This window comes from Mus caroli, unplaced genomic scaffold, assembly GCF_978045245.1.
Source record: "Mus caroli unplaced genomic scaffold, Mus_caroli_1 scaffold_9, whole genome shotgun sequence".
Lineage (NCBI taxonomy): Eukaryota > Metazoa > Chordata > Mammalia > Rodentia > Muridae > Mus > Mus caroli.
Window position 1 is genome coordinate 99,180,251 of NW_028227264.1, and position 13,137 is coordinate 99,193,387.

Here is a 13,137-nt window from a genome sequence, read left to right on the forward strand (position 1 = left end):
TATTTGTATATTCTGGACACTATCCTTCTGTTAGATGGATAGTTGACAGATATTTTATTCCCATCCTATAGGCTGATTCTTTGCCTACAAATATGGTATGATAGTGCTAGGAGTGGATTACATCTTTTTGAGTTGCTGGTCAAAGGGGTTCTATAGATGACCGGAACATTACAGGCCATTGCTAACGTTATTTATTGGTTACCCTCTACAACCCGATAGTAAGAACTATTACTGAAGACACTGAACTTAGATCGTTGAACATGGAAAAATTGAGTTGGTAGTCAACTGTAAACTTCAATCCTACTGGCTAGTGTTTATAGTGCTAGAAAATATAATACAAGCTAGAAGAGGAGAAATGGAATGAGCAATCTCACCAGCTACAAACCCTATGAGCTACAATAATGACCTGCATGGGCGATATGCTCACTAGGTAACATTGGTCCAGTGTTATGGGAGTAACCAATCACTTTTTAAAAGTTGGATTTAATGTCTGTTCTATGGGATAGAAACCATACCTGGCACTGTAAATGAAGTTAAGGACCAGAGGCCAGGTAGCTCATGGGGACTAGAGGAAAATACTACAATTGTTCTGCTAAATGAACAAAGCATTAAAATGGCCCCTAATGATGTACTGGTATACCCTTAGAGCAGTATATTACTCACCCCTCATCAGAGAAACTTCTTGTTGCAGTAGATGCCAATCAACATAGAGATCCACAACCGGACATCAGAGCGTGAGAAACACTGGGGCACTCAGCCCTGAATGGGATGTCTTTATGATACCCTTCTACTCAAGGTTCAGGAATCTATGTAGAAAAGGGGACTAAGACATTGCAAGAATCAGTGGTGGGTGTCTTCAAGGATACAACATCTTCTAGACATGATCGGACTGATACATAACAAACTTACAGAGACTGTGGCAGCATGCACAAGACCTACACTGGTTCAAACCAGACACTATTTCAGCCCTAGAAAGGGAAAGTGGCCACAAAGTCCCACCCCTAGCCAACAAGCTGTTTGAATGAATAATTCTTCAATGGAGTAACACTGGATATCTCAAGCACATTTCAGGGTCTAATGCTTAGGGCCAATGCAAATCAAACTATTGAACTCCTTCCCCTCTTTGTGATTTACTTTGTTTTTTAAGGGAGAGAGAAATAACAAGGAGTGGGGGAGAGATGTGGGAAGGGAAACAAGATAATAAAAAACATATTATAAAATTCTCAATAAATCAATAAAAACATAAAAACAGAAGCAAAGAAAAACATCTGTTACTAGCACCTGCCCCCTCTGAACAAGACAAAACAAAACATTTTCCCTGGAAGGAAAGTGGTCGATATAAGGATTATTATTGGTCTTCAGAAGACACACTCTTTGCATTTTTCTGGTTAGTAGAGTGAGGGAAGACCCTCCTTGTAGGCAAAGCTGGCTTCAAATTCAGGAATCTCTTGCCTTGTTTTCTCAGTGCTGGAATTAAAGGCCTGGGCAACCATGCCTGGCTATCACATTTAGAATTCGGTTTGGAAGAACCTGAAGTTTTTCTGTTAATTTATCTTAGCCACATGTCTGATTCTGTAACTTCTCCTTACAGAGACATCTTGAATGTCTTTTTCTCTCAGGAGAATATTCTCGAAAATAGTCTGTTAAAAGAGAGAGTTTGAGATCTGATGTTTAACCAACCTAAAACTAACCTACAAGAGCTGGTTTTGATCACTCACCGCTTGCCTATTTGCCTAGTTACTGAGGTGACATCATTGAATGTGGAGGATTGCATCATTGGCCTTGAATCGTCACCTACTTCCTGTGTGACACTCTTTGCCGGATGATTGTGCCATTTATTTCACTAGAGGAGCAGAGAGAAGTTGGGTGACCCAGCGGTCTCAGTTTATCCAAGAGTTGCCTGGGATTGATCCTGAAGTGTTTCACGTTTTAGGAAGATAGTTGGTAATGCAGACTCTTATACCCCTTTACTTTGGTCTTCACCATGTGATATATTTTGCTTGTTAAGTGAGAATTTCATTGTGTCAGTTCTGAGACTTGCTATTAATAAACTTGCATATTTGTGTTGTCTGTGCTCCTGCTGCAACCATGAGAAGGATGTGCTAAGATAACTCACAGGTCCTTAGAAGGTGTGAGGATATGAAACAAAGCTAAACACAGCATCTTAATTAAGCACAGTTTACATTAGCTACAGTTTAGCTACAACTGGTACATACATGAGTGGTAATAAAATGTCTGTGTTTTGAATCACTGAGTTTGACATGCTCTAATATAGAACATGAACAACCTATAGAAATAAATTTCGCTATTCTCAGGCTCAGGTTGATATAGATATCATGCAGATATAGATAGTTCTTGCTACTACCATTTGAAGTAGTGCCTCTCATCTTGCTATTTTACAACTGGAGAAACAGACATACAAGAAGCTAGAGTAAGTGTCCATGCTAAGCAATCAGGCTGTTTCCAATTCTTTAACATTATTAAGAAAATACAAGCTCATTGTGAAAGATTTTCTTAGGTAGAGTTTTACTGCTGTGAACAGACACCATGACCAAGGCAACTCTTACATTTAATTGGGGCTGGCTTACAGGGTCAGAGGTTCAGTCCATCATCAAGACGGGAACATGGCAGCATCCAGGTAGGCATGGTTTCAGCAGAGCTGAGAGTTCTACATCTTTATTTGAAGACTTCTAGGAGAAGACTGGCTTCCAGGCAGCTAGGATGAGGGTCTTATAGCCCACACCCACAATGACACACCTATTCCAACAGGGCCACACCTACTCTAACAAGACCACACCTCCTAATAGTGCCACTCCCTGGGCTGAGCATATACAAACCATCACCAAGACTCAAGAACTCAAGCAATAGAAATCAGAAGTGGATGCTTACAGTCATCTATAGGATGGAACACAGGGCTTCCAATGGAGAAACTAGAGAAAGCACCCAAGGAGCTGAAGGGGTCTGCAACCCTATAGGTGGAATAATGATATGAGCTAATCAGTACCCCCAGAGCTCATGTCTCTAGCTGTATATGTAGCAGATGGCCTAGTCGGCCACCATTGGGAAGAGAGGCCCCTTGGTCTTGCAAACTTTATATGCCCAGTACAGGGGAACGCCAGGGCCAAGAAGTGGGAGTGGGTGGGTAGGGGAGCAGGGTGGGGGTGGGGTGTATAGGGGACTTTCGGGATAGCATTTGAAATGTAAATAAAGAAAATATCTAATAAAAAAGAATAAAAAAATTAGGAAAGGCAAATAGCATTCTCTTCTCTTCCCTTTCTGCCTCCCGCCGTTCTTGTATTTTCTCTGTGATGTAATCAGCTTTAACCTTTTGGATTAACTCCTTCCAGTGGATTATCTATGCATTTTATAAACACGATTCCTTTCTTAAAATTTTTATATAACTGGAAATTACATATGATTTGCAGGATTCATCTCCCGGATGGCGCAGTTCTCTCTCTTGCCAATCCATATGGAGGCATACTATAGTCTTTTTTTAACAACTGCATGTCACTCATAATATGGAGCTGTCAGGATTTGAGCATTGCAATGGATTCTGGTTTCCTTCATCCCAAATGCCAGTTCTATGAACTTTCTTTTGATATAACTTAGGGAGTATATATGTATTTGTATGGGGGGAAAAATCCCAGAAATTAATTCTGTTCACAGCCAATTATGTCTCAGTGTTAAACATTTTAAAAGAAAATATGTGTAAAAGAAAGTGACAGACTAGTGTTTGTGCACCATAAGGGAGCGCTCATCCGATCCTGTGCTTGCCTTTGCCTCTGGCAGGCAGCTGTAGGGCATCGTTGGCAGACTGTGAGGTACATCTGCTGAACCTGCTTCTCAGATCAAGGAGGCTGTGGTGCCTAATTTTCCACATCATACGCTATGGATACATCTTTGGAAGCTTTTCCTACCATCCTGAAAGACTCCACCAACTACTACTATTTGCTGATTATACAAGTTAGTGGTAATTTCTTCAGTAGAAACATTTGTCCAAGAGAGGGTAAAGTCATGCTATATAACTGGGTGTATTCAGTTAGTTTAAGGTAGTTTCGTTCACGAGTTCTTTCTGGGCTGTTAGTAAAAAAGCCTCATTTGGATAAGAGTCTCAAAGCCTGGTATAGGTTTCTGGAAGAGAGAATGGGATTAGTATGTATTACATACCTGTTGTGTGTTATGAATTCTTTCTTTAATTCGGAGTTACTAAGAATCATTCGTGTGTCAGATACAATCATACGTCCTGGAAAGACAGAAATAAAAGCAACAATTCTTGCCCTCAGGCATACTTACAAACCTTGGAAGTCACTATGAAAGTACATGGTACAACGGACGTAAGCAGAAAGGTTATGACCCTCACCTGGTGGATGCTGAGTGCCCACGGGTGAGTGGTTCACGGGCTGTGCTTAGGTGAGAAGCTTTGAGCCTCCTTATAAGGACACCAGGACATGGATATCACAGTTCATGCCATCAGTGGTAAGCTATCTGTATACATCTCCATTGATTCTTACAGGTTGAGCATGGTTGTACAACCATAACGCAGATAAATGAGGCAGTGCTAGCACCCGGGATGTCCTCTCTTACTCCCCAAAGTTACCCACAGTTCTGACTTCTGTCCTTTTAGTTCTGAACCTCATGTAAATAGAAGCATGAGGCATATTCTCTTTTGTGGCTTACTTGCTTGGCTCAGTATTTCATCTGCAAACTTTATCCGCACGGTCGCGAATGGTAGCAAGTCATTGATTTTTATTGTTGTTAGTATTCCATTCGTATAATTGTATTGAGATTTAATCACATACTTTAATTACGTGGAAGAAAAGTTGGTTGTTTCTTTTGGGGCTGTTATGATTGGCAGTATTATTCTAACAATACATTGTGTGGGTGTGTATGTGTTCGTATATATAATATACATACATAAACAAGTTTGGTATTTTTGTAGGTTTGTATAACTAGTGAAATTTCTGGGTTATGAGATATGTTTATTTTGAGATTCGGAAAGGTTGTCAAACCGTTTCTTATTGTCGCACATCTGAATTTTCCCCCTACTCTTGCTGGTATCTCACTTGGCAACAATCTCAGTATGCATGTCTAGGTGTTGTTCATACAACTACTCTTTGAAGACCATTTATGGCTCCCACATGTCTGCACTGTGTTCCAGAGAAAGAGGGGGCACAGGTTCTGAGTGCTATGCTCCTCTGGGTCCCTGGATTCCTTATTCTCTGACAAGAGGGGACCACACCAGAGTGGATCCCTGCTGGCTCTGTCCGAGGACAGAACCATGCTTACTTGTAGAAGAGTCCCAGCTTGTTCATCTCTTCACCAAGTCTTGGCATCATTAGCCATCTTCCATTTGGCTGTTCTTCTGAGAACACAGTGGTATTCAGTGTGTGCCGAATTGATCAAGGAGGTCACATAATTTTATTTATTTTGATTTTTCTGTCATTTGGATATGCTGTCTTAGTAAGTATCCATTTCACATAATTTCCTGTTGCCTTCTTGGTCAATAATATTATTTTCATTTTACAATGGGGAATCTTAAGCACAGAGGGGATAAACAATTTGTTCAAGATGCCGTAACTATGAAGTAGAAATATCTTGGTTTGTCTATAGGCTGTCTAACTTCATAATTCGCTTTCCCAGGCTACTCAAGCCATCAAGTAACCAACAGCAACCCCTAAACTGAAGTTAAACATCTTCCAGGAATCGCTAGTCCATAGCTTGCATGAATATATGGCTTTCCTCCTTGCTGGATGAAAAGTTGTACTTAAAATGTCTACATTAGGCATTAGCTTAGATAAGATGGATTCAGGGGGGAAGGCAATATTGAGGAGCCAGACAACAGCAAGTATATAATTAAAAAATAACCTCTGATTTGATCTGTAATTATTATAGCACATTTTATTAACCATGGTGCTTAACAATTAAATTTATGTAGATTCTCTGTAATCCTCATAGCAGCCCTATGAGGACATTATTATCTCCAGGGAAGGAGAAGACTCCCCTTGGAAGAAGCGTGCATCACAAACTGGAAAGCGGTAGAACCAGGGTTCAAAATTCAACTTCACTCTGGCTCTACAAGCAGGACATCTCCCCTACTTCTCCATCACACTTGACTTACATGAAAGTAAAGTTCTACACAGCTCCAAAGGGAAAGTCTCCATGGAATGGAATCCATCCCTCAGGGCTCAGGACATCCCACTGAACAGGAGGCGGGGAGAGTGCATGAGCCAGAGGAGATGGAGGACACCAGGAACAAGGTGCTCTGAATCAACTGAGCCAAATGTCATAAGAACTTACAGAGATTGAGACAGTGTGTTCAGGGCCCACCTGGGTCTGCACCAGGTCGGCTGTGTGAATATTGTAGCTTTCAATGCCGTGATTCTATGGGGCTCTGGAGTGTGTGAATGAGTGGATCTCTGTCTCCTGTGCCTTCTCTTATGCTCTTTTCCTTCAGTTGGTTTGCTTTGTCCGACTTTGATGTGATGGCTTTTGTTTGACCTTATTATATTTTCTTTTGTTGCATCTTGTTCTTTTATCTTAGAAGCCTGTTCCTTTCTAATGAGAGACAGAAATTAATTGATTGAATCTAATGGATTCAAAAAGGAGAAGAGGCGGGGAGGAATTTGGAGAAGTAGAGAGAAGAGAGCTAGTCAGATATATTGTATGAGAAAATAATCAATTTTTAATAAAATAAAAAACTTATAATGGGCTTATGCTTTCTGGGTTTCCCTCTGCCTTGTAGAGAGTCTTTGTCTCTGTGTATCTGCTGTGTTTGCTTGCCCCTAATAAAACTCCCCTTTGTCTGGGGTAGAGGGGAAGAGAGTAAAACTCTGTGTCTCTCCTTCTAGCTGAGATTCTATGAACTGCTTGATACAGAATAAAAATGCTCAGGACTGTGGGATGTGAGCCGTGGAACCAACAGAAACCTGTAAGGCAGCGTCACAGGGAGGAGCCAGGGAAAAAGACGTTTTGCTATCAAAACGAAATGTCGGCTCGAGAGAACCAAACCGAGGGACACAGGCAAGGTGTCAGATGGTGGTGGGACAGATGCTGTAGTCACCAGAGGGAAAATGCAGGAGAGTATGTGGTAGCGGATATACAGGGAAGGGGTCTGGGGTTCCTGCAGGCTGTCCTGTGTCAGAGACATGTGCCTTTCCTATCCAGGACCTTCAGTCTTTGTGGGTTCTGCATTAGAAGCCTCCTGTGAGGCTCTGCTTCCTATAGTTGGTGTCCAGAAAGGTAATGCTCTATGGCTTGGTACCTTATATGAATGAAGTCCTACTGGTTGCTGTCCCCAGTAATTGCCAATATGACTGCTTAAAAACAAGACATTCTTTCTTTATAGTTCTGAAGGCCAAAATCCAAAATGGCGTTTTAAGTGTCTAAAGAACTTGACAGGGTTAATGTGCCACTTTGACTCTGGCCTACAGGAGTAATCCTCTATGACCTTGTTGGACATCAAAAGGAGAGGCCCTTGGTCCTGAGAAGGCTCGATGTCCCAGTGTAGGGGAATGCCAGGACAGGGAAGTGGGAGTCGGTGGGTTGGTGAGCAGGGGGAGGGAGGATGGGAGAGGGAGTTTTCAGAGGGGGAAACCAGGAAAGGGGATAACATTTAAAATGTAAATAAAGAAAATATCTAATAAAAAAAGAACAATTATCTCGCTCATCCTTACATCTTCATGACCATCACTTAATCACCAGAAGAAAACCATCAGTTATCTCTCGTCTGTTGATTTTTTTGTGGGGAGGGGGTACTACCTTCTCTTCTGTGGTTGAATCTCCCTGCCCCTCCCCCTATCTTATTAGGCCATTTGTGATTGCATGTAAGGCCCAGTTGGTAGCACAGGATTCTTGCCCTGCCCCAAGATCCTTAGCTCAATCATGTCTATACCTAAATATTTTTCCATATGAGATCCTGTGCTCAGGCCCTGGGATTCACTGTTAAACATCTCTGTTGATCATTACAAGTCCTCTGTACACTGCCCCCCCCCCCCCCGGCCACTTTAATTCACTTTTCAGTGTGTGTACCTCATTCCCCTCCCCAGTTGTATTTAGAATTGAATCAGCTTGTTGTTTGATGGCGTTGCCAGAAAAAGCAGAAAGTTTCTGCTCTGCATGTCCACCTCTGTGGTTTCCACGGACCCTGTGTTTCCCTAGGATCTGGTAAAGACTTCCAGGTAAGCAGAGACATGATTAGCACTTACGTTTGACCTCAGAGAGAGAGACTCTTTATGAGCCGTGGAGTGTCTTACTCTGAAATCACCTTTCTCCGAAGCTTCCTCTTCTAGGAACCTGATACGCGTTCAGAATTTTCTATTTAAAAACACTTCTTCCTGCACCACTTCTGTTCCGTACATCTAGCGAGTCCCTGTCAGCAGCAACAGGAAGCTCACTTCCGTGGAGGACGGGCTGGCCCCAGCACACCTGTCGTGCCAGGGGCGAACATGAGCTGTCAGCCCTGTGCTGGCCTGCCCACAGGCCACCAGCTGGAAGGCTCAGCTGTGTTTCGGATGCAGGCTTCTCTCCAGAGCCCGGGGCTGCCCTCCCTTTCTGCTTTTCATCTTCCACATCGTTCAGATTGTGTGAAGCTTTGCCTCGGGGGCCCCGGGACAACATTTTTTTTTTTTTTATTCTATAACCATTTGTTGTCTGTTCATTCAACAAGTGTTTGCTGAATGTCTGCTGTGTAGCTGGCATTTTGCTGCCTGCTGAGAACTCAAGGCGGAGAGAAGCGTGGATCTTGCCATCAGAGTACCATGCTTAGCTAAGATATGATAATTGTGTATATTAATTCTTTTTAGTAGCCAGTAATAGAAACCACATTCATACTGATTAAACATCAGTTGTATAAAGGGAAATGTCCAAGGAGAGTAGTGTGTATCCAACCAGAGAAGGATCTAAACACCACACACACACACACACACACACACACACACACACACACACACATTCACAAACACACACACACTCACACATACTCACACACATTCACACACACACACACACACTCTCTCACACTTACACTCTCACACACATTCATAGACATACTCTCACACTCACACTCATACACAAACTTATACACACACCACTCTCACACTCACACACACACATTCACACACAAATTCACACAGTCACACACACACACACACACACACAAACTTATTATCTGAATTTGACAAGATGGTTAGCTAGCCTCCATAAGCTGTTTTTGTTTCTACTGCTAGAACTCAGAAATATTAGAACTTGCAGACAGATAGAGAAACTGGCTTGAAAGTGGGAAAGAATGGGAGACTGGGGTGAGATTGGCTCTCCTGAGCATGGCTGAAACCCACGAGAATGTACAGGAGCCCTGGCCAGTCCCTGGTCATCTCCTGACTTCTTCCTGCATATGGGAAACAAGCATCTTTTGCCCTGAAACTAAGCATGTGCTTCCTCTAGGAGCTGGTGAGACTGTATGAGATTCTAACTGACGTAAATGCATATCTGGGCCTCACAAACACAGGTCAGTAGAGAACAAAGATCACATGTTTGTCAGTACCTGGTGCCCCTTCCCGGTTCTTATATGCACAAAAAAAAAACATGGCTGTCTACAATTCTATCTTCTTAATCTCATGTTAAATGTCTTTTGTGTTCTATGCTAATCAGAAACGAAAGGGATACTGGGTCAGAGTGCAGCTTACCCCAGTCTTCCATATATTAGGAGGCCACCGTATAATGGCATATGAGGTGACTGACTGCAGGCAGTCAGTATTCTCAGAAATCTTACAGCTTTGAAGTTTTGACTGCTTTCTCTGAGATCTTCATCTTTCAGTTCCACTTAAGTTCAGGGAAAACAGAATATCTCCTCTCTAGCACTGGCAAATCCCTGATTCTCCTAGCAGAATCAAATAGTTTCAAAGGAATCGAACAGCTTCACTCGGAAGCCTTAGGTCATGTCTTCTTGTACAGTCAAGGGATGATGTCTGGTCCCATTGTAACTGTAGATGTTGATAAGTAGTTTCCTAAGGCAAAACCCAAGATATTGGTACTGGAAAAAAAAAAAAAAAACAAGTTAAAGATAAAAGCCTGCCAATAGCCATGTGAGACTCAGGGCAAGGTGTCGCTGTCAGACACAATCATGTCAACTATGAAAGCAGCTGACTGGAGAATTTGATTACTGGGCAGACTCTGAAGGCCCTTCCTGTCTTCCTTTATGGGTTCTTGTATTAGGTTGCCATGTAACCTTGGATAAGTGGCTTAATCTGACTAAAAGGCCTCAACAGACAGGAGAAGAAGATAGTTTAACTGCATTCGTTCACTGGAAAGCAATCATGTTCAACTCATGCTCTATCCCACGATAAACAAAAGCCCTTAAGTGACTTAATAAATAATAAGGGAGGGAGGCAGACAAGTAGATCTGCACCGTGGGTAATGGGTGCTTCCCTGGAAGAGGGAAAGGGGCTTTCTGGATCTAAGTGGGCTTCATTAGAGAAGGGAAGCTGGAAAAAAAACAAACCTTTAAAGTAGGCTTTTCTAGGGAGACAGGCTAAGGCATTCATTACAGTGGCGATAGAAGAGACACATTAGTCAATCATCTAAGGGGTCAGAGCAGCCAAGAGTGCACACTTGCACAGAGCCAGAACCAACTAAGCTGCTCTCTTTCAGGGATCTGAGCAGAAATGGTCTCCTATCCTGTGCTGCTGCTGTGTGGTCTTCATCCTTTCTGGGATACAGGCAACAACATGATTTTGAGCAGTAGAGTCTTATGAGTGATCATTAAGAAACACGGTTTCGGTGGGGAGCAAAGATGAGGTGGTGTGGGAGTGAGCTGAGAATTCATGTCCGCCGTCCACATAGCCAAAGTCACATGCTTGGAGCTGCGCGGTCACCTTTCATTCTAACTATAGGGATTTATTTTAGGGGGTGACTTGCTAGGATATAGTGGATTGGCTGATCATGAAGCAAGATGGAGAAGAGAGTTAAGGGTTACACACAGGCATCGTGAAGAAGTGGGATGTTACCTGAAAGAGGGACAGCTGAAAGAATGGCTTGGGTGGAGCTAGAGGTGTGTTGAGCTAAGAAACCGTTGTCCATGAGGGCCAGGACACCCACCACACTCGGAGTCCTGAATCCTGTATTTTATAGTTGGGCTCATTTTTTTTTTTTATCTATGCAGTTTTGCTTATGGATATTTTTTATTCATTTGTTTGTTTTGTCTATTGTTTTATCAGCCAGGGGCAGGGCAGGTGGTAGTCTTTAGTTCATCCTAGCTTGATGCCTGGCTTGGTGGCCAAAGCTGTTTTATGCCCAGGACTCATAAAAATCAAATGAAATCAAATCAAATCCAGGCAGTGCAGTGCAGGGCAGGAAGAAGACTGATGGAGACACGAGGTTTGTTATTCCACCTACAGAGCTGCCCTCAGACATGGCACAAGTGGGCCATTGACACTTGCCTGCCACCACACCACACAATGCAGAAGGACGATGCCACCCAGGGGTCGCCGGCTACGTGGCTAGCCTGCAGGGGGAGCCACCACAGTGTGCGGTGGACAGGTGGGAGAGAAATAGAAGTGGAGCGGCCTGAGCCTTATGAAGAGAGATGGAACTGGAGACTCGAGGGTAGAGAGGAGGTGCCATTGTGAGGGGCCAGCCCTCCCACCCGGGCTGTGGTGAGGTCCCAGCCCTAGCTCCTGCTGAAGGCCATGTTTTTGTGTTCATGGCTACAAAGCAGCGGGGCTTGGTGTTAATGTCCGTAGCACAAATTACCTCTAGAGAACACGGGGAAGTCCCTGGTCAGGGCAGCCGCAGCGGACTATGTGGCCGTCCAGGGGCTGTGCAAAACTGGCCCCGCTCCTCACTGGCTATGGCACTCTGGAGAGCTGGTCCCATTTATCACCACTCAGGAAAGCAGGCCCTGTGTCTCACCCAGGCAGTACAGTGGAGCTGGCCCTGGTGGCCGCAGTGTGGGTAAGCAGCCCCAGAGAACGAGTGTGGGAGAGTTGGCTCTGCCAAGTCGTTTACTGCGTGGCCTGGGAGCCGAGGTGATGGATGGGTGTGGCGCATGAGATTAGGAGAGCTAGCCTTGCCTGTAGCATTTGGGAGAGCGGACCCTGCACCTCAACTGACCAACAAAGTGGAGCTGGCCCTGCTGTTGAAGGCCTGGGTAAGCCAGCCTGGAGGGTGTGGAAGCAGGAGAGCTGGTCCAGCCCCTCACAGGCTGCAGCACTTGGGAGAGTGAGTCCCTGACCTTGACTGGGCAGCATGGTGGAGCTGCCTCTTGAGGCGTGGATTCGAGTCAGGTGGTAGAAGGCACGAGAAAAGGAGAGCTGACCCTGCCTTCTGCCGATGGTGTCATTGGACGTCCTAACTGGAGCAGTGCTGGAGAGCTGGCCCCGCTGGTGCTAATGAGGGAAATCTGGAATGCTGACCACCTCAGATACCACCCAGGCCCAGATCCAGGGCTCCGAGTTGGCTGACCCCCGAATCTATATACTCTGAGAACAGTTGGGATGTGTGAAAGGGCCAGTCCTGCTGCTCCAAAGCGGTAGGATTTCCATGACACAGGGCAACAACAGGATAACCGGGAGGAGTCTCGATGATGATTCAATGTTGATGGTTTCACAGAAGCCAGAGACCACGAACCAGATCGAACCAGATCGACAACTCATTATAATGAACATTACAGATGAGAGGGACAGGGAAATGAATGGGATTGGAGTGCATGATGTGCGACTCACAAAGAATCAACAAAAACTTGTAGAAAAGTAACAACACAAAGTCCTGCAAGGTGGTTGGTAGATACCATCAGAATGTCTATCTAAACACCCCAGGCCCAGTGTTAAGTGTGAAGGGAGCAGCATTTTCTGATTGCAACACCAAAGGAGCTAAATTAACTAAACATTAGTAATTTTCCCGTAATTTCTCTTATGGAGAAATTGTCTGCTGTAAGAAGGAATTTTTTGTTATGAAGAGTTCATAGAAACCCGGCTTTCTGCATTTCAGTATCTGAAATCGTCTCTGTGAAAATTTGATTTGTTTGTGTGTGTGTGTGTGTTTTATATTTTATTTTTATTTTTTTAAACAATTTTTTATTAGATATTTTCTTCATTTACAATTCAAATGCTATCCCGAAAGTTCCCTATACCCTCCCCCTGCCCT